Source organism: Oratosquilla oratoria, chromosome 39 (genome assembly GCF_046742065.1).
Source record: "Oratosquilla oratoria isolate Oo_2021 chromosome 39, ASM4674206v1, whole genome shotgun sequence".
NCBI classification, from domain to species: domain Eukaryota; kingdom Metazoa; phylum Arthropoda; class Malacostraca; order Stomatopoda; family Squillidae; genus Oratosquilla; species Oratosquilla oratoria.
In genome coordinates this window covers 3665001-3690279 of record NC_134815.1, presented here as the reverse complement: position 1 = coordinate 3690279, position 25279 = coordinate 3665001, and the positions used below count along the sequence as shown (strand labels likewise).

General features: G+C 44.8%; 1 protein-coding gene across 1 annotated transcript in view; it reads left to right on the top strand.

The window, feature by feature from the left end:
- hzg (CTD small phosphatase herzog) overlaps nt 1–25279 on the top strand; it is a 118075-nt gene that overhangs the window by 75753 nt on the left and 17043 nt on the right. The window lies entirely within an intron of this gene.

Genomic DNA, 25279 nt, shown 5'->3' with positions numbered 1-25279 from the left:
GTTTATAAACAGCATGGTCCCGTAACCAAGCCCAGCCCTCCTCTGTACATGTAGCGGGTCAGCAGGCCTCCTCGCGGATAACGATGAGGTCAAGGTCGGTCCTTCGGGTCGAGCGCCCGATCCAGCTTGGCCAACTCTCAGATTTAGCCAGAATGAAGCCAGTGAACAGAGCATTCTTCACTCCCGACGGCACCATACCTCAAGCAACACGTCGCCGTATGTTACACACCCAGTCGGTGGTCAACCTTATTTGGTCAGAAGGCCACGCCTCCTCCTCCCCTTGTCGGACGAGAGCGCTGAACCAATGGGTTGTTTTAAGAGAGTTTTAGACAACTTTATGGATAGGCATGACAAGTGGAAAGGGACATGGAACTGCCTCGTGTAGACCTTATGGTCTCTTGTAGTCGCCTCCATCCGTATGTTCTTCTCAATGTACTCCTGAAAGACCATGAAAAGTGACCCTCCCACAAAACACACACACACACACACACACACACACACACACACACACACACACACACACACACACAATGTTAGTCTTGAAGGATTTAGAACCTTGTGGGTGGTCACCCCTGCTCTTATTCTTAAAGGCAGTGACAGCTTCTCAAGGATCGTCCCCTTCATAATCTTAGTTTATTTTTGGTCTCGATGGGGTTGGTGGGGTGGGGGGGCTTTCCCCATCGAGACTATTACCCATGAAGACTTTGGCACCTTGTCATCTCCTTCATAACTACAGACGACGACTTTGGCACCGAATTACCTTGGCACTGTCACGTGGTGGGGCTTTCCCGAACTATAGTGCCCATAAGGAAACTACTCGAGGGTCCCCTCCCGCGGTTCTCAGACAACCTTGACACCTTGGCAGTCTCGCTCGGGGTGTCTTGGCTCGAAGCCACAGGCACCGCTCAGGGCTTCTTCTTCCCATTATTGCCACGGTGTCCAAAGCAGGACCGCCGCGCGGTAGCCCAATGAACACGGTCTCGAGCTCTTGAGCAGGTGGTCATGAGCTCGATTCCCGGGACACGTTGCCGGCTTTGTCGCGTTGGTTCACGGCGGCCCTGGCCAGGCAGGGAGGCGACCCAACTTCGGCTATATTAAAAAAAAAAAAAAAAGGCTTTGCCCCAACGGGTTTCTCACTTACCACTTCCCTGCGTGGATTTGTCTCGTCGAATGTTCCTGTTGTGTTGTTTAGATGCTGGATAAGTTGTGTTAAATTTGGTTTCATGGTTTTAATGGCTCCATTTTACAAATGACATGTTAGACGTCTCGACAGGGTAGTCCCTGCCATCTCGATGTATGAGTCAAACCTTCACTCCTCAAAGTTGCATGTGTGTTTGTTTGTTTGTAGACGATAGGGACTCCTGTAGAGTCATTGACTTCTTCATCGGTCGGTTCTTGATTACGAATTGCACGTTTTTCCTTTTATTATTATTATTATTATTATTATCTATTTATTTATTTTATTATTATTTTTAGAGCTGTTGCTTTGGCCTTTTTGCCCTGTATTGCTCTTTCTTCTGCTTTGTAGTCTGGTGACATAAAACTTTGGTTGTAAATTTTCATTTGTTCTTGGCTGGCCGGCCGGCCGTCATTGTTGCTGGAGGTACCGTTAGTCCATGGTTTGTTCTGTTGAGCCACTTACCTCTCTGTTACTGTGCCCATTATTGACAAAATCTCGTGTAAGTCTTTCTAATTCGGCTTGCGTGCTTGTCCATGATGACCAGTGTGTGAACGCTCTACTGATGTAAACGTTTATGGCTGGCCTCAGGTATCGCTGTGGGCATTCACTTCTGCCACTAAGTCAAACTCCTATATTTGTTTCCTTGGGGTAGACTATTGTGTTAATTCCAGATTGACTAGCAGTGACTTAAATGTCTAGGAAAGGGAGACTGCCGTCAGCATTGCGTCTGAACTCAATTTTACCTTCGAAGAAACCAAAGAAGGCCGTTTCCTTCTCCTAGGCATTTTAGCGTCATTCGTGAACGTCAACTCCGTGATATATGTGGCACGTTTCCCTGCTGTTGATCCCTCTCCTCATAGGGTTCCTTCCTGTCTCCTCCGCAAGGGAAGACAACCCGCGATGGAAGAGGGGACGAAGGAGGAGGCGCCCCCCACGGAAGAATTCATGGCTGCTGGAGGGGCAAGTGGATCGAACCTGTCGACAGTTGTCTGAAGTGGGATGAAAAGGGTGTCTGCATGGAAGCTTGCTCCTCGGAGAGACCGTGAAGGGGACTGGCGCCGGCGTGTGAGAGAAGCGACGCGCTTCCTGGCGTATGACGCCCCCGATGGATATCAAATGATTTGGTAACAGGTCAGAAGACGCTTGTTACTGTCGGGAATTCTGTCATTCAGTATTTGTCCAAAAGTGTCGGGTGTGTGTTTTGCACAAGTTGTGAATTCATGTGCGCGGCGTTTGTGTGCGCTTGTTCGTGCATCTTTTGAATGGATGTGATTGTGTGGTTTGTTTATGGGTGCGTCGGCGCTCAGGTTCACTAAAGTCGTGGATCAATAATTAATCGTTATCCTTCAGAAGAAAAGCTCTAGAGTAAATAGATGTCCTGATCAGGGGGCATTGCTGTGACCTTACACATACACACACACACACACACTCACACTCACACTCACTCACTCACACACTCACTCCCCAAGCTCATAGGGGACAGTAAGGCCTGGCAATTGAGAGGGGCATGATCTCTGATCAGCATCGTCATGAGCCCTCGATGTTAACCACTACACCAGTAAGATATGTGTATTCAAGTTCACCCTCCCACTCCCACGTAGTGGAAAGTGAGAAACCCCAGGTAGGGCAAAGCCCTGTCATTTGCGACAAGCCCCTTTTTTTTTTTTTTTTTTTTAAGGACCAGCAGCGGGTCCCGGGAATCGAACTCAGGACTAAGTGCTCGCGAGTTCGACACGTTATCCGGTGGGCTACCGCGCGGCTCATACGAGTGTACATTTGCTTTAATTATAATTCTTAAATGTGATTTATGGGAAGGCAACGACAGCTGGGGTCACTTGCTCTCAAATTATCAAACTTTGCTTTAAATTCACGTGTGATTTCATCTTGTAATATGAACTTATCCTCCACATATACATCATTTGTGTATGTGTTTTTTGGCTACCCCCCATGTAAGGGGGAAAAAGCCTTTGGTATATGTATGTATGTTTTTACCTTGAAGTGTACGGGGTTGGAGCAATGCTCATGGGGTTCCGTCCATTTTCCTCCATTTGTCTAACCTTAGGTTGACAGGCTCTTTTTTAGTTGCTTCTTTCGTGAACAAAATAAACTTTGTTTACAGATTTCTGTGTATATGTGTGTGTATTTACCTAGTTGTATTACACGGGAAGGGAGATATGCTCGTGGTGACCCGTCTTTGTATCTTTCAGCATCAAGTGTGTGTGTGTGTTCATACCGACATTACATACCACCATCAAAGCAGATTATATTTCCTGTAAACATTTGCATGCGAGATTAACATATTTTGCATAGATATACCATGTGTGTAACTTTTTCCCCCTTTTCAGTGGTAGTCTTTATCCACATCTGAGTATTTTGGACCTGCGGCCACCTGCGACCCATGACAGGTGTCGTCTCCTTGGGGGAACAGATGCGAATGCGAAACACCTGTTCCTCATTGGACGCAGGTGCCTGACAGACAAGACAAAAGTGTCACGAACTGAAGGCGACGTCAAGAAGCCACGATTTAAGGCGCAGCAGCCATATCACACACACATCCTTGAGGAAGACCCTCGGACTCGTTTCACACGTATCGACTTTTCGCCGTGCGCCGACTTAGACGATGGGTTAAATAGTGATGTTAGTAAGTTTGCGGACGACACTAAAATAGGACGCCTAATTAGGTCAGGAGAAGACGCCCAGATTCTGCAGGATGATCTTAATAAACTGTTAACATGGTCGGTGAAATGGCAAATGAACTTCAATATCTCTAAGTGTAGCGTGTTAAACGTAGGGCTACACAACCCCGAAAATAGATACAACTTAGATGACACGTTTTTAGAAAAATCTGAGTGCGAGAGGGACTTGGGAGTTCTGGTGAGTCCGGACCTTAAAACCAGGAAGCAGTGCATTAGCGCCAGAAATAAAGCAAACAGAGCATTAGGCTTCATTGCTAGGACGGTAACGAATAGAAGTGCAGAGGTAATTATTAAACTCTATCTAGCGATAGTTAGACCCATCCTTGACTATGCGGTACAGTTTTGGTCTCCGTCCTACAGAATGGACATAAATTCACTAGAATCAGTACAGAGAAGAATGACCAAAATGATACAAGGACTCGGAAATTTGCCTTACGAAGAGAGGCTTAGGCACCTTAACTTACACTCTCTGGAAAGACGCAGAGTGCGGGGTGATCTAATAGAAGTGTTCAAGTGGATCAAAGGCTATAACAAGGGTGATGCAAACAAGGTCATCATAATAAAACAACAGGGCAGGACTCGCAGTAATGGGTATAAACTGGACAAATTTAGATTTAAGAAGGAAATAGGCAAGAATTGGTTTACAAATAGGGTGGTCGATGAATGGAATAAACTTAGTAACCACGTAGTAAGCGCTGAAACTATCAGTTGTTTTAAAAAACGATTAGACAACTTTATGGATGGGGACGACAGGTGGTGATGGATACGGAGCTGCCTAGTGTAGGCCTTATGGTCTTTTGCAGTCTCCTTTATTTCTTATGTCTTATGTCTTCTTATGTCAAATAACCATGGGTATCTGTGGACGCTTTGACACGTCACGACCACGCGTCCATAGACACCCATGGTTGTTTGACAGCACGACGTCGTACCGTGGACGGCGCACGGCTAAAAGTCGATATGTGGTGATACTGGTATCACCACGTGACGCTATCCTCGTAGGCGTTGGTATCGCCCATGTGTGTTCTTAGCTGGTGTATACACACACACACGCACACACACACACACACACACACACACACACACACACACACACACATACAAAATCTCCAGGGCTTGTTGACGTAAGCGTCTTGCCTGACAGAACTAATGCACCACGTGACGCCTATTAGCCCACATAGAAGAACCCAAGAATGAAGGAGACTGCAAGAGACCATGAGACCTACACTAGGCAGTTCCATGCCCATGACCACTCGTCATCCCCATCCATAAAGTTGTCTAACCTTTTCTTAAAATAACCGATAGTATAAGCGCTCACTACTACATGGTTACTAAGTCTATTCCATTCGTTGACTACCCCATGAGTAAACAAGTTTCTGCCTATTTCCTTCTGAAATCTAAATTTGTTCTGTTCAAATCCATTACTGCGAGTCCTTCCCTATTGTTTTAATATTATGGCCTTGTTTTCGTCACCCTTGTTGAAGGTCTAGTGTGTCAGGTCAACCCAGGTCGTTTACTGGCTGTGGCCATTGGCCCAGTGGGTTTCGGAAGTTTTACTATAACCGATCATTTGAACGCAAAGAAGGAAAATACGGCTTTGGGAGGAGGTGCCTGTCATAGCAGAGGTATCCTGAAAGTTTGTAGACGCTAGGAGAGCACGTTCTGACCACCGTGGCCAAAAAAGGTCAGTAGAGTAATTAAAAAAAAAAAAAAATGACTACTGTAGTCAGTAGCTCTTAGTACAAGTAGGTCCAACTTCAAAAATAAATAAATGAAATAAAACTCGATCACTCAAGGGTCAGTAGCTCTTAGTAGGTCTAACTAAAAAATATGTAAATAAATTAATATATAAACAAGATCAAATAAAACCCGACCACTCTGCCACTTAAAATAAACAGAGAAACTAGGACAACTGATTTGTCCTCCCACGTAGATAATAACATGCTCAGCCGAGGAGTGTAGGGTGAGCGCTTTATTATTATTATTAGTATTGTTATTATTATTATTATTATTATTATTATTATTATTATTATTATTATTATTAATTATAATTATTGTTCGTGGGAGTGACATTCTACTGTTGTCCCCACCCAAAAAAAAAAAAAAAAAAAAAAAAAAAGCAGCTCAGCTGACCTTCTTTGGCTGATCGAAGGGCAGAGTGCCACAGGCTTTGACCCGTGTGCTGTCAACGCTCGTACCTCCGAGGTAAAGATACTTTTTGTGCAACCCACTCTTGTGACAGTTACAGGTTTAATGTTACATGAAATGAGAGATGAATAACATAATTATTAAAGGGAGTGGATCTCTCGTACGTGGCAGAGCTGGGCGCGTTACCGCCGGACAGGTGCGTTACCGAAAAATCGGCGTATGTGGATATACACATACGCAGTAATGCGGACCGCTCTAAGGAGATTAGAATCGGTAACGCATTGACGGAAATGCAACACAGATTTTTCGGTAACGCACTACCTGTCCGGCGGTAACGCGCCCACCTCTGCTACGTGGTTTACACAGTTAATGATCATTTGTCCTTAGGACATTTCGCCAAAGCCTCTAGTCCAGTGGCGATTTGGCCCTGGCAGGGGAAACGTGTGGCGAGTTGGCCCTGATGTGTGTGGCGGATTATTATCAACCAGGGTAACTCCTATCTCATCTTCGTTTGTCTCCTCCTTCCTCCCTCTCTCCTTCCCCCCTCTCTCCTTCCCCTCTTCCTCCTTGTCTTCACCCTTCCTCCTCCTCCTCCTCTTCCTCTTCCTCTTCCTCCTCCTCCTCTTTCTCTTTGTTCTTTCTTTCCTTATCTTCCTTTTCTTCCTCCCCTTTTTTGTTCCTACTTCTTCTTCTTCCTCCTTTCTGCCTTCTTCCCTCATCCTGCTCCTCCACTACCTCCACCTCCACCTGTATCACCTGTATCACCACCGCCGTCATTACGAGGAGCGCTTTCGCCCCTGTTTATCCTTTCACATCTGCCCTTCCGTGTTGACGTGACTGACGTTCCTTTTTCTTGTCTTTGCAGGTACTGACTCGGCGTGATTCTGACTTTAGCCCCTTCAAGCGGTAGGTAACGCCCCTACCCCCTCCCCCCCCACCTCCCACCCCGAGGTGGACTTGAGAGAGAACACTGCGTTGAACATCGCAAACAACTATTCTCTTTATTGTTGTTACTCGCAGAGAACAGGGATACTCGCTGGCCGAGCGGGTTAGAGCGTCGCTACCTGCGGCGGAGGTCGAGGTGACGGCGGTTGGAACTCTGCCGCCAGCGAGTTGGACCAAGGGTATGGTTCATAATATTCCAGGCTACAAAGTCCTGTAAGGGGCACCGTCCTAGCCTCCTGATAGGGGATAATTCGCGATATTAAACCGAATAGTGACCCCGGATTTAGGTCTGATGTACTTGTGGTATTCAGATGGTTCGTTGACCTTCGTTGACCTTGTGTGTCTTAAGTTGACCCCTCGACGCTTTGTGTCCTCTTGACGGGTGCCAAGTGTCGCCCTAGTGTGACCTAACCAGTTCCCACAAAATTCCCGCAAGGAAATCTGGTTTTCCACATTTTTCCCCACAAAAAAAAAGGAATTATTATATACACAAATAAGTTCATTGCAAATTATAATTCTTCAAAATCTACATATAATTCTTCAAATTTATCCCACAAATTTGTGGAAAATTCCCACAAAATGGCGTCCCTGAGTGTCGGCGCCAATGTCTTCCCCCTCACAGGTGGTGGAGCCGTTGACTGTGACTCCCAGGTGGTCGCGAAGGATGAGTCACCGGTGCAAGCGTGACTCACGGCCTGACTTAGCGGGAGGCTTAAGTCTTTAGGGCCAAGGGGGTTAGGATTAAGGGTAACAAAGGATTCTTCCCCGTAGGAAGTTCAGCAAGTTGTGTTTGTGTGTTACATGGATGACAAACGAACAACAACCGACCTATTGGTCCTTACAAGGCTGTTCTGGTACCTAACCTATTATTATTTTATCTTATTTGTTTATTTCTATTTATTTTTATTTTTTTACCTGCCAGGAAGTAAATGATTCTAGTCGGGGGCTTGTAGCTAAGTAAATGTAGAGACTTTTTTTTTTTTTTTTTTTTTTTTACAGTGGGACAACCAATGATATTGGACCATTCCATGTGTGTGTGTGTGTGTGTGTGTGTGTGTGTGTGTGTGTGTGTGTGTGTGTGAAAGCTGTGTGTTACACCGTATACACACGTTCGATTTTTTTTTTTTTTTTTTTTTTTTTTTTTTTTTTTTTTTTTTTTTTTTTTTTTTTTTTTTTTTTTTTTTTTTTTTTTTTTTTTTTTTTTTTTTTTTTTGTCACAGCTGTGACTGGGACGTGCCCTTTTGCGAATAATGCCGCGCTGCAGGTTGCTCTGCCGGTAACTCGCCGACGGCGGCGGCGGCTCCTGCTTCCTCGCCTCTATTGATATTTGGCTTAATTCCCGCAGTGGGGTACCTCTCTCCCCGCTCTCTCCTCTTGTTCTCTCCCCACTCTCTCTCTCTCTCTCTCTCTCTCTCTCCCTCTCTCTCTCTCTCTCTCTCTCTCTCTCCCTCTCTCCCTCTCCCTCTCTCTCTCCGCCCTCTCTCTCCCCTCTTCCCTCCCCTCTTCCCTCCCTCCTCTCCCACCGCCACCTTGTTTGACAGGCGGAAGGTCCCAGTGGTGCCTTTGTTTAAGTTCGAGTCCTGAGTCTGTCGTGAAGAAGTTGTCCATCGTCAGCACGAGTGGGGTTAGGTCGGGGTCATACGACCTAATAGCGGCTGCCTTCTCCTCCTCCTCCACTCCCCCATCCTCCTCCTCCTCCTCCTCCTCCTCCTCCTCCTCCTCCTAACACCATAATAAGGTGCTCACCTTCTCAACTAATTGTTTATTCCTGATTTTATATTATATATATATATATAGTATGTGTATTTTTTCTTCTTGACAACGAAGTACTTGATGCTGGAAATACCAGGTAACATAAAGAATTGATAAAAAAAAAGTCATCAGTTAACATTATTTCCATTTATATTCTGGAAACCATGGGTTGAGAGAGAGAGAGACAGAGAGAGAGAGGGGGGGTGGAGGGGGTAGCATACTCGACCTCCCATCTCTTCTATCTCCTCCTACTCTTCTCTTCCATCTCTTCCTCCTCGTCGTCGTCGTCCTCTTTCTCCTCCTCCTCTTCCCTCACCTCTTCGTCCTCCTCTTCCCCCATCCTCCTTCCCCATCTCTTCTTCCATGTCCTCCTCCCCCCTCCACCCATCCTCCTCCTCCTCCACCCATCCTCCTCTTCCCTCCACCCATCCTCCTCTTACTCCTTTTCCTCCTCCTTTTTCTCCTCTCCCCATCCTCCATTTCCTCCTCACTCTCTCCCCATCTTCCTCCTCCCTCTCTCCCCATCCTCCTCCTCCTCCTCCTCCTCCTCTCCATCATCCTTCTCCTCCCAAACTTCCTCCTCCCCCATCTCATCCTCCTCCCCATCTCTTCCTCCTCCCCATCTCCACCTCCCCATCTCCTCTTTCCTGTCCTCATCTTTCCTCCCCCATCCTCCTCCTCCTCCTCCCTCCCATCCTCTTCCTCTCCTCTCCCCATCCTCCTCTCCTCTCCCCATCCTCCTCCCCCTCCTCCCATCCTCCTCCCCCTCCTCCCATCCTCCCCCTCCTCTCTCCATCATCCTCCTCTCCTCTCCCCTCCCCATCCTCCTCCTCCTCTCCCCATCCTTCTCCTCCTCTCCCCATCCTTCTCCTCCTCTCCCCATCCTTCTCCTCCTCTCCCCCTCCTCTCTCCCTCCCCCTCCTCCTCCCTACTCCCCCATCCTCCCCTTTCTCCTCCTCCTCCACGACCACCACTACCTCCTCTGTTTCGTATATCCTCGTGTGTGCTATCGACCTGGAAGCCCACCTTTGCTGGCGTCCTTCCTTTTCCGTGTCACAGACGCAAGCAAACACGTCCCAACGTAACACAAATGCGTGGACACGCACGCACGCAGACACAACAAAGAGAATGAGAAGAGCAATAGCCAAATGGATCTCTGATCTTGAAACCCAAACGAGGAAAATTGAGGTGGACCCGTCATCATTGAGAGAGAGGAAGAGAGAAAGAAGAAAGAGAGAGAGAGAGAGGAAGCCTTATGGTCGTGGTCAGGTCATTTAAATGACACTTTGGGTGAAACTGTGACTTGGGATGACCTCTCTCCCTTTTTTATTTTATTTAATTGTTTATTTTATTTCCATTTATTTATCTTATTTATTTGTTTATTTTTAAGAGGACTATGTCGCGGGAGTGAATAAAGAAAATAATACGTGTGTGAAGAATACAAAAAATAAATAAATAAATAAATAAATAAAATAAACGGGAAAAATGCTTCAACTCATTAATTCCCCTAGAAGACCATACAATGTAGAATAATGATTGTGATGATAAATGAATTGATATATTTATTAATTAGTCAAAGATAAAATTGACCAGTGATAAATGCAGTGAACACGCCCTCTTTTGCACGTTACTATTAAGTGACCACATACACAGACACACACACACGCACGCACGCACACGGTGGCGCAGTGGTAGAGTTCGCGGCCGCCATTACGGTGGTCTGTGTTCGACTCCCGCCCAGAGCTGAAATAATTTCAGTATCGCTGCGAGTCGTTACTCCAACTCGTGGGCGAGGAGTTGGGTGTGTGTGTGTGTGCGCGTGTAAAGTCACAGTATTACCCATAAATCGATCATACGAGCTCTGAGCTCTCATCCGGGAGGTTAATAACTGTCAGTCACGAGTCCAACACGTGATCCAAGACCATGGTGAATCACACACACACATGCTTGAAGTGAACGTAGCAACCCATCAATTCATACCCAAAAAGAAGTGTGTGTGAGAGAGAAAGAGAGGTGGGGGGAGGGTTGGGGGGGTGAGAGAAATAAAGAGGAATGGGTAAAGCGCAGGGCAGTTGTATCGCTTAACGATTAAAGGCGTCATCACACTGGGCTATTTTTCCTTCATCTTCTAATTCCCCGCCGGCACCTCCCACCTCCAAATCAAAATGACAAGCTATTTTGTTTCATCAACGATTTACGTAGAATGTCATTTGATATTATGCTGGAGGAAAATTAATTATTTTCCTTCAGCATTTCAGATTCCTTCTCGAAAGCTACGGGCTGCAAGTTTGCTCCAGCAGTCGGAGGAAAAAAAGACCAGTGTGATAAGGCTTACAGTAAGCGACGAAGCCTTAACCCGTGGACTAACGAGATTTTACCACGGGGAACTGATGATGTAATCAACTAGCAAATGGACGCCCACCAGCCGGTATGGTAGGGGGTCCCCGTGGTTTTCAACCAGGGGGGGGGAGGGGTCGTGACGGGGGACATTGCCTGTCGTTACAAAATAAACATTTCTATATTGTGAGGAATCTGAAAACAAAAACGGGGAAAGTGAGTACGGGTGGCGACTTTGTAATAAAGCAAAGAGTATCTCTTCATTAACGTTCATTTTTATTATTATTATTATTGTTATTATTATTGTTATTATTGTTATTAATACTATTATTATTATTATTTTTTATTATTATTATTATTATTATGGTTACTACTATTATTAGTTATTATTATTATTACTATTATTATTGTTATTATTATTATCATCATTATTGTTATTATTATTATTATTATTACTATTATTATTATTGTTGTTGTTGTTGTTGTTGTAAGGACACGCCACGGAAGGGCTTGTAACTTGCAGAAGCGAAAACGGACGTTTTCCTATCCAACATTCATTTCGATGAGTGATGTTTGCTGTGCTCAGCAACCCAAGACACAGATTTGTTTACACTAGCGGTTTGAGCCGCGCGGAAACTGCGGCGGTACCGCATAGGCAAGGAAAAACTGCGCGGTTGTGTGTGAACTCCATCAACTTGCATTGTAATTGAACCGCCGCAGTTCAAACCGCGGCGGTACCACATAAGCAAGGAAAAAATGCGCGGTTGTGTGAGAACGCCGAAATCGACTTACGCTGTAATTGAACCGCCGCAGTTCAAATCGCATGTGTGAACAGGACCTTACTAAGACACTCCAGCCCGCTGATGTCAACACGACATTTGGTGGTTTGCTCGAGCGAAACCGAGAACTTAGTGATTCCGCTTTAACGCGGTCGTGACCGAAAATGGTGTGTGTGTGTGTGTGTGTGTGTTTGTTTTGTTCTTATTATTCATTATTCTTGACGGGATGGTTTCCAGAAGTACCTACCTAGATGGCTAACGCAAATCTGCAGAGAAAGACAATTGTACATTGTTTTTTATGTTGATGCTTAACTGGTGAATTAAGTCATTACAAATTAAACCATTTGATATCTATTGTGTCACCAATGTATATTTAATTAGTCTTAATATATTACCGTTCCGTTTTCTGTGTGAGGTTAGTGGAGGTACGGGTCGATGGTCTGGGAACTCTAGGGGTACGTAGAAAACGGGGAACAGGTTGAGAACCCCTGGGATAGAGGGAATGTCCCAGGGATTCCACTACAGGCTTTATTCTGGTTAATCCCCGGGGGGGGGTCTAATGCATTCAGTTCGGGTGTCTGGCAAGACGGAAGGAAATCATATTGAACTACAGGATGGTCTGAATGTCCTGTTAGCCCCAATAGAGGTACAAGTATTACAGTAATACAAAATACATGTCCTGGATTCAGTTTATTTAGTGTAAGAACAACAGAACGAAATAAGAACACTGGAACAAAATGTTCCCATTGTAGTATTGTCATTTTCGGAGGAGCTGAATCTTTTAGTGACGTCATGTCGCACAGCCCCCGTTGTGCACTTCCTGCCTGGCTGGATGCACACGCGCTGATGTGCCCATACTACTAGCAGCCTGAATCCAGGACATGTATTTTGTATTACTGCAATACTTGTACCTCAATTGGTAGGGGCAAGAGGACATTCGGTACACACTGTAGATCCGACTCCGGTCCGGATAGAATCGTCTTGTTGTTGACCAAAATAAAGTGTGTAAAGGGCTCGCGGGCCAGGCGGGTTAGAGCGTCGCTACTTGCGGTGGAGGTCGAGGTGACGTAAGTTCGAATCCCCTCCCCCCAGCGAGTTGGACCAATAGTATGGTTTATTACATCCCACGCTACAAAGTCCTCTGTAAGGGATACCGTCCCAGCCTCCTGATAGGGGAAGTTCGCGACGTTAAGCCTCCGATTTATTATGAATAGTTGTATTTCCTTAAATGATTGGGAACATCATCCAATGTACAAATCCAATGTTTGGTTTGGATCTGCAGCAATGCATAGTCATCTCATAAGCTCGTTACTTCATAGAATCACTAGGCCATATGACTATTCGCTGAAAAACGCGACATTTTCTTTGACAAGAAATTTTTAAAATGTGACTATGTAAATTGTAACTTTAATATAATCGGTTAATATAATTATTCACTGAAAAAAACGCAAAATGTTTTACAAGAAATTTTTAGAACTGTACATAACTTATTACTTTTATAGAATCAGAATGCCTTATAATTATTCACCGAAAGAGAAAAAAATTGCTAAATTTTTCACAAAGTTTAGAAGTGTAACTATATAACTTGTTACTTTTATAGAATGCCATATAACTATTCACCAAAAGCGAAAAAAAACGCTACATTTCTTTTACAGCGAAATTTGGCACTGTAACTTGTTAATTTCATAGAATCAGAAGGTCTATAACTACTTACTAAAAGTAAAAAAATAAATAAATAAATAAATGAAAGAATAAATAAATAAATGTACATTTCTTTTACAAGAAAATGTGTAAGTAGGTAGCCACGGATCGGATGCGGGGAACATCCCTCTGAGCCGCGCCGGCAGCCACCCATTGTCAACATTGCTGCTGCACGCGTTGCTATCTTTAGCACCCGCTCCTCCTCCTCCTCCTCTTCCTCCCCCCCCCCCCCGCATTTGCTGACGTCGTGCCGACGAAGCTCTCGTTCCACACGCTCCACTCGCTCCACTAAGTCCTCGTGGCCGTCCTTTGCCTCAGCAAGCCTTGCTCTGACCTTGCTCCACTGCGGTCAACCCATACAAAGATAAAGATGGATAATTAACAAATAGATTTTCATTTCTTTAAGCTAGTGGTGAATGAATGCTCTCTCTCTCTCTCTCTCTCTCTCTCTCTCTCTCTCTCTCTCTCTCTCTCTCTCTCTCTCTCTCTCTCTCTCTCTCTGTTTTTCATCGTTAGTCTTTCAGTCACCCACGAGAATTTGCAAGGTTTTCTCAGCGATTTTTACTTACTATGTCCTGTTTGTGATTCGTCGTGGTCTTGGATCATGTGCTGGATTGGTGATCGACAGGTATCCTCTTGCATAAATATTTCGTTCCCTGAGTAGGGGTCGATTACGAGATTCACCATGGTCTTGCAGCGTGTGTTGGACTCGTGATCGACGGCTATTTCCCTCCCGGAAGAGATCTCAGAGCTCCTATATGATCGATCTATGGGCAATGTTGTGACATTTACACGCACGCACACACCCAATTTCCCTCCCACGAGAGTTGGAGTAACGACTCGCAGCGCAGCGATACTGAAGTTATTTCAGCCTTGGGCGGGATTCGAACTCGGACCGCCGTAGTGGCGCCCGCGATCGCTACCACTGCGCCATCGAGTGTGGGTGTTTATCTAATTGTATATACCTAATTGTAATATACCGTGCAGGATATGAGTTATGCTCGTAGTCCCATCAATCTTCCCACAGAACATTTCTGGTCTTGTGTGTATGTGTGTTTATTTGTGTACGTGTGCGTATCTACATGTGTGTGTGCATATGGGTGTGTGCGTGCGTGCGTGCTTGGGTCCGTGTGTACGCATGTGTTTGTGCGCGCACTTGTCTGTTTGCACGCAAATTTGTGTTTGTGTGTGGGAGAGAGAGAGAGAGAGAGCGGAGTGGGGGCGAAGAGAAAGAGAAAGTTAAGCTGTTGCATTGGAGGCAGTTAGGTTAACGCTTACCACATTCACTTGTGTGTGCCCCCATGTCTGTGTGTGTGCGTGCGTGCGTGCCCGGGCGTCACTGTTTGCTGCGCCTTCAGAAGATAAGATAAATCCTGCGGCACCAAGATGGAAAACGCTGAATAGAATCAATGGGGCGAGTGCCGCTGTATTTCGGGGGGTGGAGGGGGGGACTCTGCGCCCCAGAAGAGGAGGAGGAGGAGGAGGAGGGGCACGGGGGGGGGATGCCATGAGGAAAAGAGGAAAAGGAGAAAGAAGGGGAGGAGCAGAAAGAGAAGAGATGAAAGAAGGGGAGAAACAGAGATGAAAGAAGAGGAGAGAGAAAGAGAGAGAGAGAGAGAGATGAAAGAAGGGGAGTAACAGAGAGAGAGAGAGATGAAAGAAGGGGAGGAGAGAGAGAGAGAGAGAGAGATGGATAAAAGAAGGGGAGGAATAGAGAGAGAGAGATGAAAGAAGGGGAGGAGGAGAGAGAAAGTTGAAAGAAGGGGAGGAACAGAGAAAGAGAGATGAAAGAGGGGGAGGAGCAAAGAGAGAGAGATATGAAAGAAGGGGAGTGTGCTGATCATAAATAACTCTTAAGTCTTAGTAAAAAAAAAAGATTATTTCTGTCTGGATACAATGACCAGCGCACCCGCAATAAGTAACAAATGACAATCTTAGAATTACGTATAGATTCCACTACAAATGACGAACAAGGAGTTGCATGTAATATCCACTAGAGCAGAGAGAAAGAGAGACAGATCAGAGAGGAGACATATGCTTAGAGAATGATGACAAAGGAATAGAATGATGGTTGTTGACTTTGACCCAAATCTCTAATCTTACTGTGCTCCTCGCCCAATCCATTGTTGCCACGTTTTGCTCGCTGGAAACCCGCGGCCTCGCATCATCCGGCAGCGGTCCCCGGGCCGGTCCATAGATATCTCAGGGAAGACGCCTTGGATAGGCTGAAAGTAGTAACAAGGATCAGTCGCCGGTTGTCAGCTCTTCTTGTGTTTCTAGGTGGAGGGAATAAGTTGATCCAAAGAGACCTTAGGGCCCAGACGAGAGGGTCGGCTCCCCGTAGCCGGACCACCAAATGGAACCGAGTAAGCTTTGTGGAGACGACCCTATCTGATGTCCTTCTAACAGGACCTTCCCGTGCAGGTGTCCGTCATTGGCCCCATATACTCGGCCTTACCAGGGCAAGTAGCAGAAACCGAGAATTACTGGATTCGAACTAGGACCGTGGTGACGTACGAGGCGAAAGCGACGCACCACTGACTTCGCAAAAGGAGGAGCGAATAACAATTCAAACCGCACCGACCCACAGGAAGGGGAGGAGGCCTAGCGTGTTGTGCAGGAGGAGTAGGAGGCCTGGCGTGTTGTGGAGGGGGGGAGGCCTGGCGTGTTGTGCAGGAGAAGTAGGAGGCCTGACGTGTTGTGCAGGAGAAGTAGGAGGCCTGGCGTGTTGTGCAGAAGTAGGAGGCCTGGCGTGTTGTGGAGAAGTAGGAGGCCTGGTGTGTTGTGGAGAAGTAGGAGGCTTGGCGTGTTGTGGAGGAGTAGGAGGCCTGGCGTGTTGTGGAGAAGTAGGAGGCCTGGCGTGTTGTGGAGGAGTAGGCCTGGCGTGTTGAGGAAGGGGAGGAGTAGGAGGCCTGGCGTGTTGTGGAGGGGAAGGAGTAGGAGGCCTGGCGTGTTGTGGAGGAGTAGGAGGCCTGGCGTGTTGTAGAGGAGAAGTAGGAGGCCTGACGTGTTGTGGAGAAGTAGGAGGCCTGGCATGTTGTGGAGGAGTAGGAGGCCTGGCGTGTTGTGGAGGAGTAGGAGGCCTGGAGTGTTGTGGAGAAATAGGAGGCCTGGCGTGTTGTGGAGGAGTAGGAGGCCTGGCGTGTTGTGGAGAAGTAGGAGGCCTGGCGTGTTGTGGAGAAGTAGGAGGCCTGGCGTGTTGTGCAGGAGAAGGAGGCCTGGTGGGCTCTCAATTCCTTTCGTGTGTGTGTGTGTGTGTGTGCCGTTATGTTGCACTTTCTTCTGTTATTCTGGCTGTCGTTAGAGGATTTTCGCATGAAACCCTTTTGCGAGCTGTGTTGCATGACATTTATTTTATATTATTTGTTTATCTGTTTGCGATTATTTGTCTGTTTATTATTATTATTTTTTTTTTAGTTATTGTCTGTCCATTTACTATTATTTACTATTTACCTGTTTGTTTATTATTTAACTTTACCAATTTATTTATTTAATTATGGACCAAAAGGTCTCCTGTCGGCATGTTCCTCCTTGACGGCCTCTCTTGAGGTTGTCTCAAGGTTAAAAGTGCCGAGGAATTAATTTGCGATAAAGTACGTTCCTCTTGCTGTGGCTGCCGCCGCCAATGTATTCTGTTCACCTCCCAGGAGAGAGAGAAAGAAACGGTGTACAGGGTGTCCCAAAAGCCTGGAGACACCCAGGCGTTCCCTCGTGTGTTTCGCATATTTTAATCTTAACCGAGTACACATTCAGCATGCCCCCCACCCTTAAAAAAAAAAAAAAAAAAAAAAAATCAAACGGGCTAAGGTCTGGTGAACATGGTCATTCCACTTGACCAAATTAATTATAAAGATTTATATTTCCTGTGTGTCCACACTTTCGGAAATTTTACATGGACACTTTTTTTTTTATCTGTGGGGCAAGGATAATTCAAGGAGTTCATGATTTCTGGCTCTTTGGTTAGTAGCAGATCAAATCTTGTGGGAATCGCTTACCCGAGTCGCTTTCTTTACCCATTGGGCCGGCCATTGTGTTCACCACTGCTTTATTTAATGGGCATTCCCCAGGAATCTGTCTTTGCACATGCCTCTCATTCCTCCCAGTTGACCTCGCTGCAATTGAAATCTTCAACAAGGGCTAAATTGCAACATTGTTTTATAGTTTTGTTGAGGAGGAAAGTTCTGTCCAACAACATTTCTTGATATTCGTCTTCATTCCAAGTTCTTGTCTTGGAGGGGCGGGGAGGGAGGGGGTCATAGGCCACCATCTCGCTTTCTATTCTGCCCTTTAGCTACTGTATCCCCTATATCTTCATTAGCTGTTGGCCTGCCCTCGCCCCTTTTGTTTTTTGTTTTTTCGTGGTATTGAGGAAACGTCTTCTCTCCTTTGTCAGAGTTTCATTTCCCTTTTTAGTTTAGCAATCTGCTTTCTGAGCCAGGTTTCTTCTTTTCTTTTTCTTTTCTTCTTCTTTTCTTTTTCTTTTCTTCTTCTTTTCCATCTTCTTCTTCTTCTTCTTCTTCTTCTTCTTCTTCTTCTTCTTCTTCTTCTTCTTCTTCTTCTTCTTCTTCTTCTTCTTCTTCTTCTTCTTCTTCTTCTTCTTCTCGTTCTTCTTCTCGTTCTTCTTCTCGTTCTTCTTCTCGTTCTTCTTTTTCAAGGTGTCGTTCTTGGTCAGGTAATCTTGACTTATTGGAAGAAAATAAACCTCCCAATCGCTTCCCTTGCCTCCATGCAAAAGTTGCCTACCTCAGTCAGACTGTCTTTTTCCTTCTATTTTGTTCCCAGCACCACACAGATCAATTTCCTCAATGAGATGACCGTCTGTGGGAAAGCTTTGAATTTTGCCATTCGTAGTGCAAATACAAGAACAACAAACAACCCTTTGCAATGTAAACAAACTAAAGTTAATTTTGATCTTCGTTTGCTCCTTATCGTGAGCGACGTCGTATACGGAAAAAAACACTACTTTCCCTTCCTGATTCTCTCCCAAAATTGAAACCCATTTTATGCCTATGTAGTAACCCTAAATAGTGTTGCTTCCCCCCCCCCCCATGTCCAAATCAGTTTGCAGATATTGAGTGTGTGGGTGGGTGTAATGTCGCAATATTGCCACAGATTGATCCGTGAGACCTGGATTCTTCTCATCCAGGATGTCAATAGGTGCTTATCATTAATGCACACCATGATCCAAGACCATCGCGATCCTATCCCTCCCCCTCTCCCTCCCTCCCTCCCTCCCTCCCTCCCTCCCTCCCTCTCATTCCCTCTTTTCCTGTCTCTCTCCCCCTCCCTCCCTCTCATTCATTCTCTCTCTTCCTGTCTCTCTCCCCCCTCCCTCCCTCTCATTCATTCTCTCTCTTCCTGTCTCTCTCCCCCTCCCTCTCTCTCCCCCTCCCCCTCCCTCTCCCTCTCTCCCTCTCCCTCCCTCCCTCTGTCACACACACACACACACACACACACACTAGATAGGTATTTAAGAAAAGCGTAAAAATGATAAAACAAGAGCAATAGCATGACTGGAACAACATTGCTCAAGTTGTGTGTTTATACTCTTCTTCACTGGAACCCAACTTGATAATTTGTTATCTTAACTTACTGTAAATATTTATATTTTTTCATCCTGTGTTACCAGTATCAAAATATGTTTGTGTTTGTATGTGTGCGTGCGTGCATTCATTCGACAGAATGGTTAACAAATGGAATAGACTTAGTAGCCATGAAGTGAGCGCTTAAACTATTGGGTTAAGAGGAGGTTAGATAACTTTATGGACAGGGATGACAGGTGGTCGTGGATATGGAACTGCGTAGTATGGGCCTTATGGCCTCTTGCAGTCTCCTCCATACGTACATGCACACATACATACATGCATGCGTACATACATACATACAGTACATACGTACATACATGCCCACATATGTACATGCACATACATAATACGTTGTACGTACATACTCGTACATGCATACGTACGTACATTCACCCGTACATACATACATGCATACATACAGTACATACATGCCCACATACGTACATACAGTACATACGTACATACATGCCCACATACGTACATGCACATACATAATACGTTGTACATACATACTCGTACATGCATACGTACGTACATTCACCCGTACATACATAACATGCATGCATACATACGTACATACATGCCCACATACGCACATGCACATACATAAAAAATTGTACATACGTACGTACATTCACCCGTACATGCATACGTATGCACATATGTACCCTTCTTCCCGTTGTAATGCGTTCAATGACTTCATTTTTGCATAGGTGTCTTCAAATTTGGATTGGGAGATAGCGCAGGCGTAGCTTACTATTCCTTTTGGCACCCAGGCATCAGAAGTGATGATTGTGGGAGGGGGAGGAGGGAAGAAGTAGAGTTTGGCTCGTTTCACACGTATCGACTTTTCGCCGTGTGCCGTCCACGACACGACGTCGTGCTTTCGAATCACCATGGGTGTCTATGGACGCTTTCACACGTGGTCGCGGTCGTGTCCCCCGAGAATCGGTGAAGTCTCTGTACTACGTCACCACGGGGCCTACTACGTCACCACGGGGTCTCAATCCGGCTTACTAAAGTTGTGTGTATGTATGTATGATGAGAAGTGCTCAGTGTGAAGTGATTTTGGTATGTTGACTGAAGCCAAAGGGAGGAATGCTCCTGAATAATAATAATGCGGCCTTTGGTGCGCTCCCCCTCATGGCCTGGTTCTTCCGTGAATGGAGCCGTTTCTCTTGCGGAGGGATTGGCCAGGGCCGCCGCCGCCGCCTTTGAAGACCAAAAGAGAGAAAGAGAGAAGGGAAAGCCGGTTAGGTGGCCCGGCCGGCCGCTCAGACTTCAAGGATGAGGATTCACCGAACCAAGTAGACGCATTAGCGTATTATGTATTCTTATGTTTGGGTTTGAATACGCGCGCGTGCACACACACACAAAGCACAAACACATACAAGCACAATCGCGCGCACACACGCATATACACACAAGCACAACCGCACACACTCATACACACAAACACAACAGCACACACATACACACAAGTACAACCGCACACACACACACACACACACACACACACACACACACACACACACACACACACACACACACACACATTGGGCGGTCCGGGCTCGAATCTCGTCTAGAGCTGAAATTATTTCAGTATCGCTGCGCTGCGAGTTGTTACTTCAACTGTCGTGGGCGGGAAGTTGGGTGTGTGTTCGCGTGTAAGGTCACAGCGTTACCCATAGATCGGTCATATACGAGCTCTGAGCTCTCTCCCGGGAGGGAAATAGCTGTCGATCACGAGTCCAACACGTGATCCAAGACCATGGTGAATTACGCACACACACATACACACACACACACACACACACACACACACACACACACACACACACACACACACACACATTATGAACTGTGAACTGGGCAGTGAGGACACACAGCCTTCCCCCGACAACGTTCAGAGGTGACTGACGCGCTGCAGCATTCCGGGTAGTCACAGACATTGTGGACACTCGGCGCTGCATTGAACACTGCCAACTGCCTCATGCAGCGCAGCACGAGGCTCAATGTTTACTAGGCTTAAGGGGAGGTGTGGCAGGAGATGGGAACTCGATGATCCTCCAACAGGTCTTCGAAAAAGCCACTGTCTGCACCATATCTTTCTCGCTAGTTTATTTTTCACAGCACATAGATTTACAGTAGAGTTTCCGTTTCAAGGAGTTCGTCAGCATCCACCTTTAGCATAGCATTCAACACCGCCAACTGATACATGCAGATTTTCATGAGGCAGAGTGTGGATCTGACCTAATTCTCCTTTTCGTAATACTGGTCTCCATTTTGACCACGTGTTTCCTTTCTCCTCGTCATACCTGGTGGCGCGTGTGCCCTTTCCCTGTCTTCTCTCCAAAACGCTGTTCTTTCCTTTTCTTTTCTCCTGAACCTGGTCAGGAATACATCTCGCTCTCTCTGCTCCCTTCCTCGTCACTACGCCGGCCATCCTTTCCGTCTCTTCTTTCCCCTCACTTTGGTTAGGCTTGTCCACTGACTCCTTGTGATGTGCCTCTTCTTCGCCTTCCCTTTTCCTTCCCTTTCCTTCCCTTCCTTTTCCTTCTCTTCCTTTCCATTCCCTTCCTTTCCCATCCCATCTTTACTTTCCCTTTCTTCCCCCTCTCTTCCCCTCCCATCCCTTCCTTCCTTTCCCTTCCTTTTCCTGATCTTCCATTTCCATCAGTCCCGTCTGTGCCCTGTTGTATAATGATTTAGATTTACATAAGTAGATCTATTTATAAGTCTAAACTTAAACTTTTAGTAATTTCTGGTGTGATAAATTTAAGTATATGATCTTATAAGTAGAAGTGTTAGGTTATGTAATTATTTTTGGAAGAACAGCATAATCACTTAACTGTATGAGCAAAGATTTTTAATTGAATTCAAATCTAAGAAAGTTTAAACTATTCAAAGGTAGTTTATTTGTCGGTTCCTTTATGACGAAACACGTAATATAAGGACTCAAATTAAAGAAGGTAGAGTAAATGGTATCGAGATGTAGGAAAATAAAGCTGGGCGCGTTACCGCTGGACAGGTAGTGCGTTACCGAAAATCTGGGGTGCTTTTCCGTCAATATGTATTGTATACATACATATTTACATTATATATATATAAATGTGTGTGTGTGTATATATATATATATATATATATATATATATATATGCAGAATGATAAAAATGAAAAATTTGTATTTTCCTCAGTTTCTAATCGTCTTGCGTATATACAGCTCTGAATTCATTGATGAAGAATTTGAGTCTCTTGTTAATCTAGATAACACTCGCGCTTTAGCAAAAAACTTTCTATAGGATTCAACCCTCTCTCCCTTTTGACATAAAGAACCTTTTAGTATTACCTTTTAGTAACAATCTTTCTCAAGTTCCTCATCTATTTAAAACATGGAATATTAAAGTAGCTTTTGATAACCCATATATATTTAAGAAATTAATAATTAATCATTCACCTGTTGATTCAGTTGGTTGCATATACAAAATCCCCTGCAGAGATTGTGAAAAGTATTACATTGGACAAACAGGCAACTGTCAACCAGAATTAAATATTTATTTATTTATTTTATATATTTGTATTTATATTATATTTTTATTTATTATTTATTTATTTATTTATCATTATTATATTTTTTTCGCAACTGATAGATATGGACCAAAAGGTCTCCTGTCGGCATACTCTGCCTTTGTAATCCTTTGTAAATACAGTTGTTAAAACAGCACAAGAACCAATGCTCTTATTTGTTCACATGAAAGATTTCAATCATTGTATTTATTGGACTAATGCTTCCTCTGTTTTTTCTTGTAATTCATTTGCCAATAGAAACATTATAGAAAGTAGTATTATAAAATATTCTGAAGGTTGTAATCTTAATATCAGTAGTGGCATTTATAAATGAGATAAATTCATTATCAACAAAATTTGTAATCAGGTTATAGGGTACCAAAAATAATTGGGAGATTTGTGTTGTTCTCTGAGATTTATTCTTTTTTTTTTTTTTCATTTGTGACATTTTGTGCATTGCCAGTTCCTTTCCAAGTGTTTAATCTCTTGTCTTATAAGCCTTATTGTACCATTAATTTAATCTGTTTTTCCCTGAAGATGTGAATAACACGAAAGCGTTTGGGAATTACTGTTTCCTTCCGATTTCCTTTGTGGTTACCAGCAAAAACAATGGATGTAAATACAATGCATATATATAGATTTTTCAGTAACGCACTACCTGTCCGGCGGTAACGCTCCCAGCTCTGCTAAGTGAGTGTTTTGGAAAAGTATAAACAGGTTTAGGAACTAAGAGAATAGGTTAGGTTAGTTTTTTTTTTCTACCTTAAAGATTCTCTGTTAGATGAAGAGAAAAGAGGGAGCATAGGGAGGCTAGGACAACGTCGTTAGTGTAATTCCTTCAAGTAAAATGGGTGACCTCTCTTGATGAACTCCTTTGACAGACTGCTCCTTGATTATTATTTTGTTTTATTTATTTATTGGGTAAAAGTAAGGTGATGAGATGCACAAGGGGTGAAAGTGGCAGTAGTCTGGAAGTGAGCATTAAGGGAGAGCGACTGGAGGAAGTGGATAGTTTTAGATACTTGGGTGCAAATGTGGCAGGAAAAGGTGGAGTGAAGGTGGAGGTAGAATGTAGATTGAGAGAAGCGAGTAAATGCCTTGGTGGATTAAAGAGTGTAATGAGGAATAGACCTTTGGGAATGGATGCTAAGAGGAGTGATTGTGCCAACAGCACTGTATGGGGCAGAAACATGGAACATAAGAGAGGAGGAGTTTGAATGTGTTTGAGATGAGGTGCCTGACAAGTATGATGGGGGTTACTAGGCTGGATCGAGTGAGAAATGAGGAGGTGAGGAGGATAACAGCGGTAGAAAGGGGGTTGGGAGATAGGGTTGATGAAAGAGTATTAGGATGGTTTGGACACATGGAAAGAATGAGTGAAGAAAGACTAGTAAAAGAGGTATGGAAGGCAGATGTGGAGGAAGTGAACATGAGGGGACGTCCTAGGATGAGGTGGATGGATGGGGTGAAGGGGGCTTTGGGGAAGAGGGGAATGTCTGTTGAGGAAGGACGGAAGAGGACAGAAGACAGGGGTGAATGGAGAATGGTTGTATATGGATGATGCTGTGATGCATGAGGTGGAATGGGCGGGGGGATGGGGGGTGAGGTAGTATGTGTTAGCAAATTTTGACGCAGCCCGAAGGGATTTCTCCCCGTCTTCTCCTTTATGCATGGGGGGACGGAGAGGGGGGGGTCGCCGATTTAATGAAGCGGCCTTGCTGTGGATGTGCTGTGTCTTGCGACACTGCTTCTGACCCAGGGCAGTGGACAAGGTGTAGGGATGACCCGTCATCCAGGAGGTGCTAAGATGAGAGGGAGGGTGGAGGGGTGTGGAGTGTATTCAGGGATGGAATGGGTGGGAATGATTTTATGCCTTTTCCTTTTTGGCTACCTCCCTTGTAAGGGGGAAAAAGCCTTGGTATATGTATGTATGTATGCGAACGTCGTCATTCGAACGCCTTCGTTTGCACCAAGATCTAAGAATATAAGGTCTAACCACTTCCGACCGAATTTCGAGGGAGTTGGCGCAGCGGGCCCGTGAACGTCACCTGGCTGCTCAAAGTGGGGTTAGCGGGTCCTATAGCTGTCAGTTGAAGCTGGTCCGTCGTTCAAAAATGACGTTGCCTTCGCTCGCACTGCTCCACGCAATTAGTTATATTCTGACAAATATTATATAAAATATATATATAAATATATATGAAATATTATAGTTCCTGTCTATATAAATGAATATATAATATATATGATATATATATATATATATATATATATATATATATAATATAAAATATTATAGTTCCTGTCTTCCTTGGCGTTTCACAGTTTTCTTCAGTGTATCACAAAGAGAAAATGGACTCAGCCAAATGACGTCAGAAGCTGCGCAGTAGAATTCCAACGGTCTGACCTGTATGATGTCAGAAGCTGCGCAGAAGAATTCCAACGGTCTGACCTGTATATTTAGACCTTGGTTTGCACGTTTCTGACACGCAGTTTGAACCATTCCCCAAGATTAACAAAACTATTCACTTAATGTTCATAAAAGTAGATTCGCCAGCATTTGAGAAAAAGATATTATAATTGCCTTACGATCAA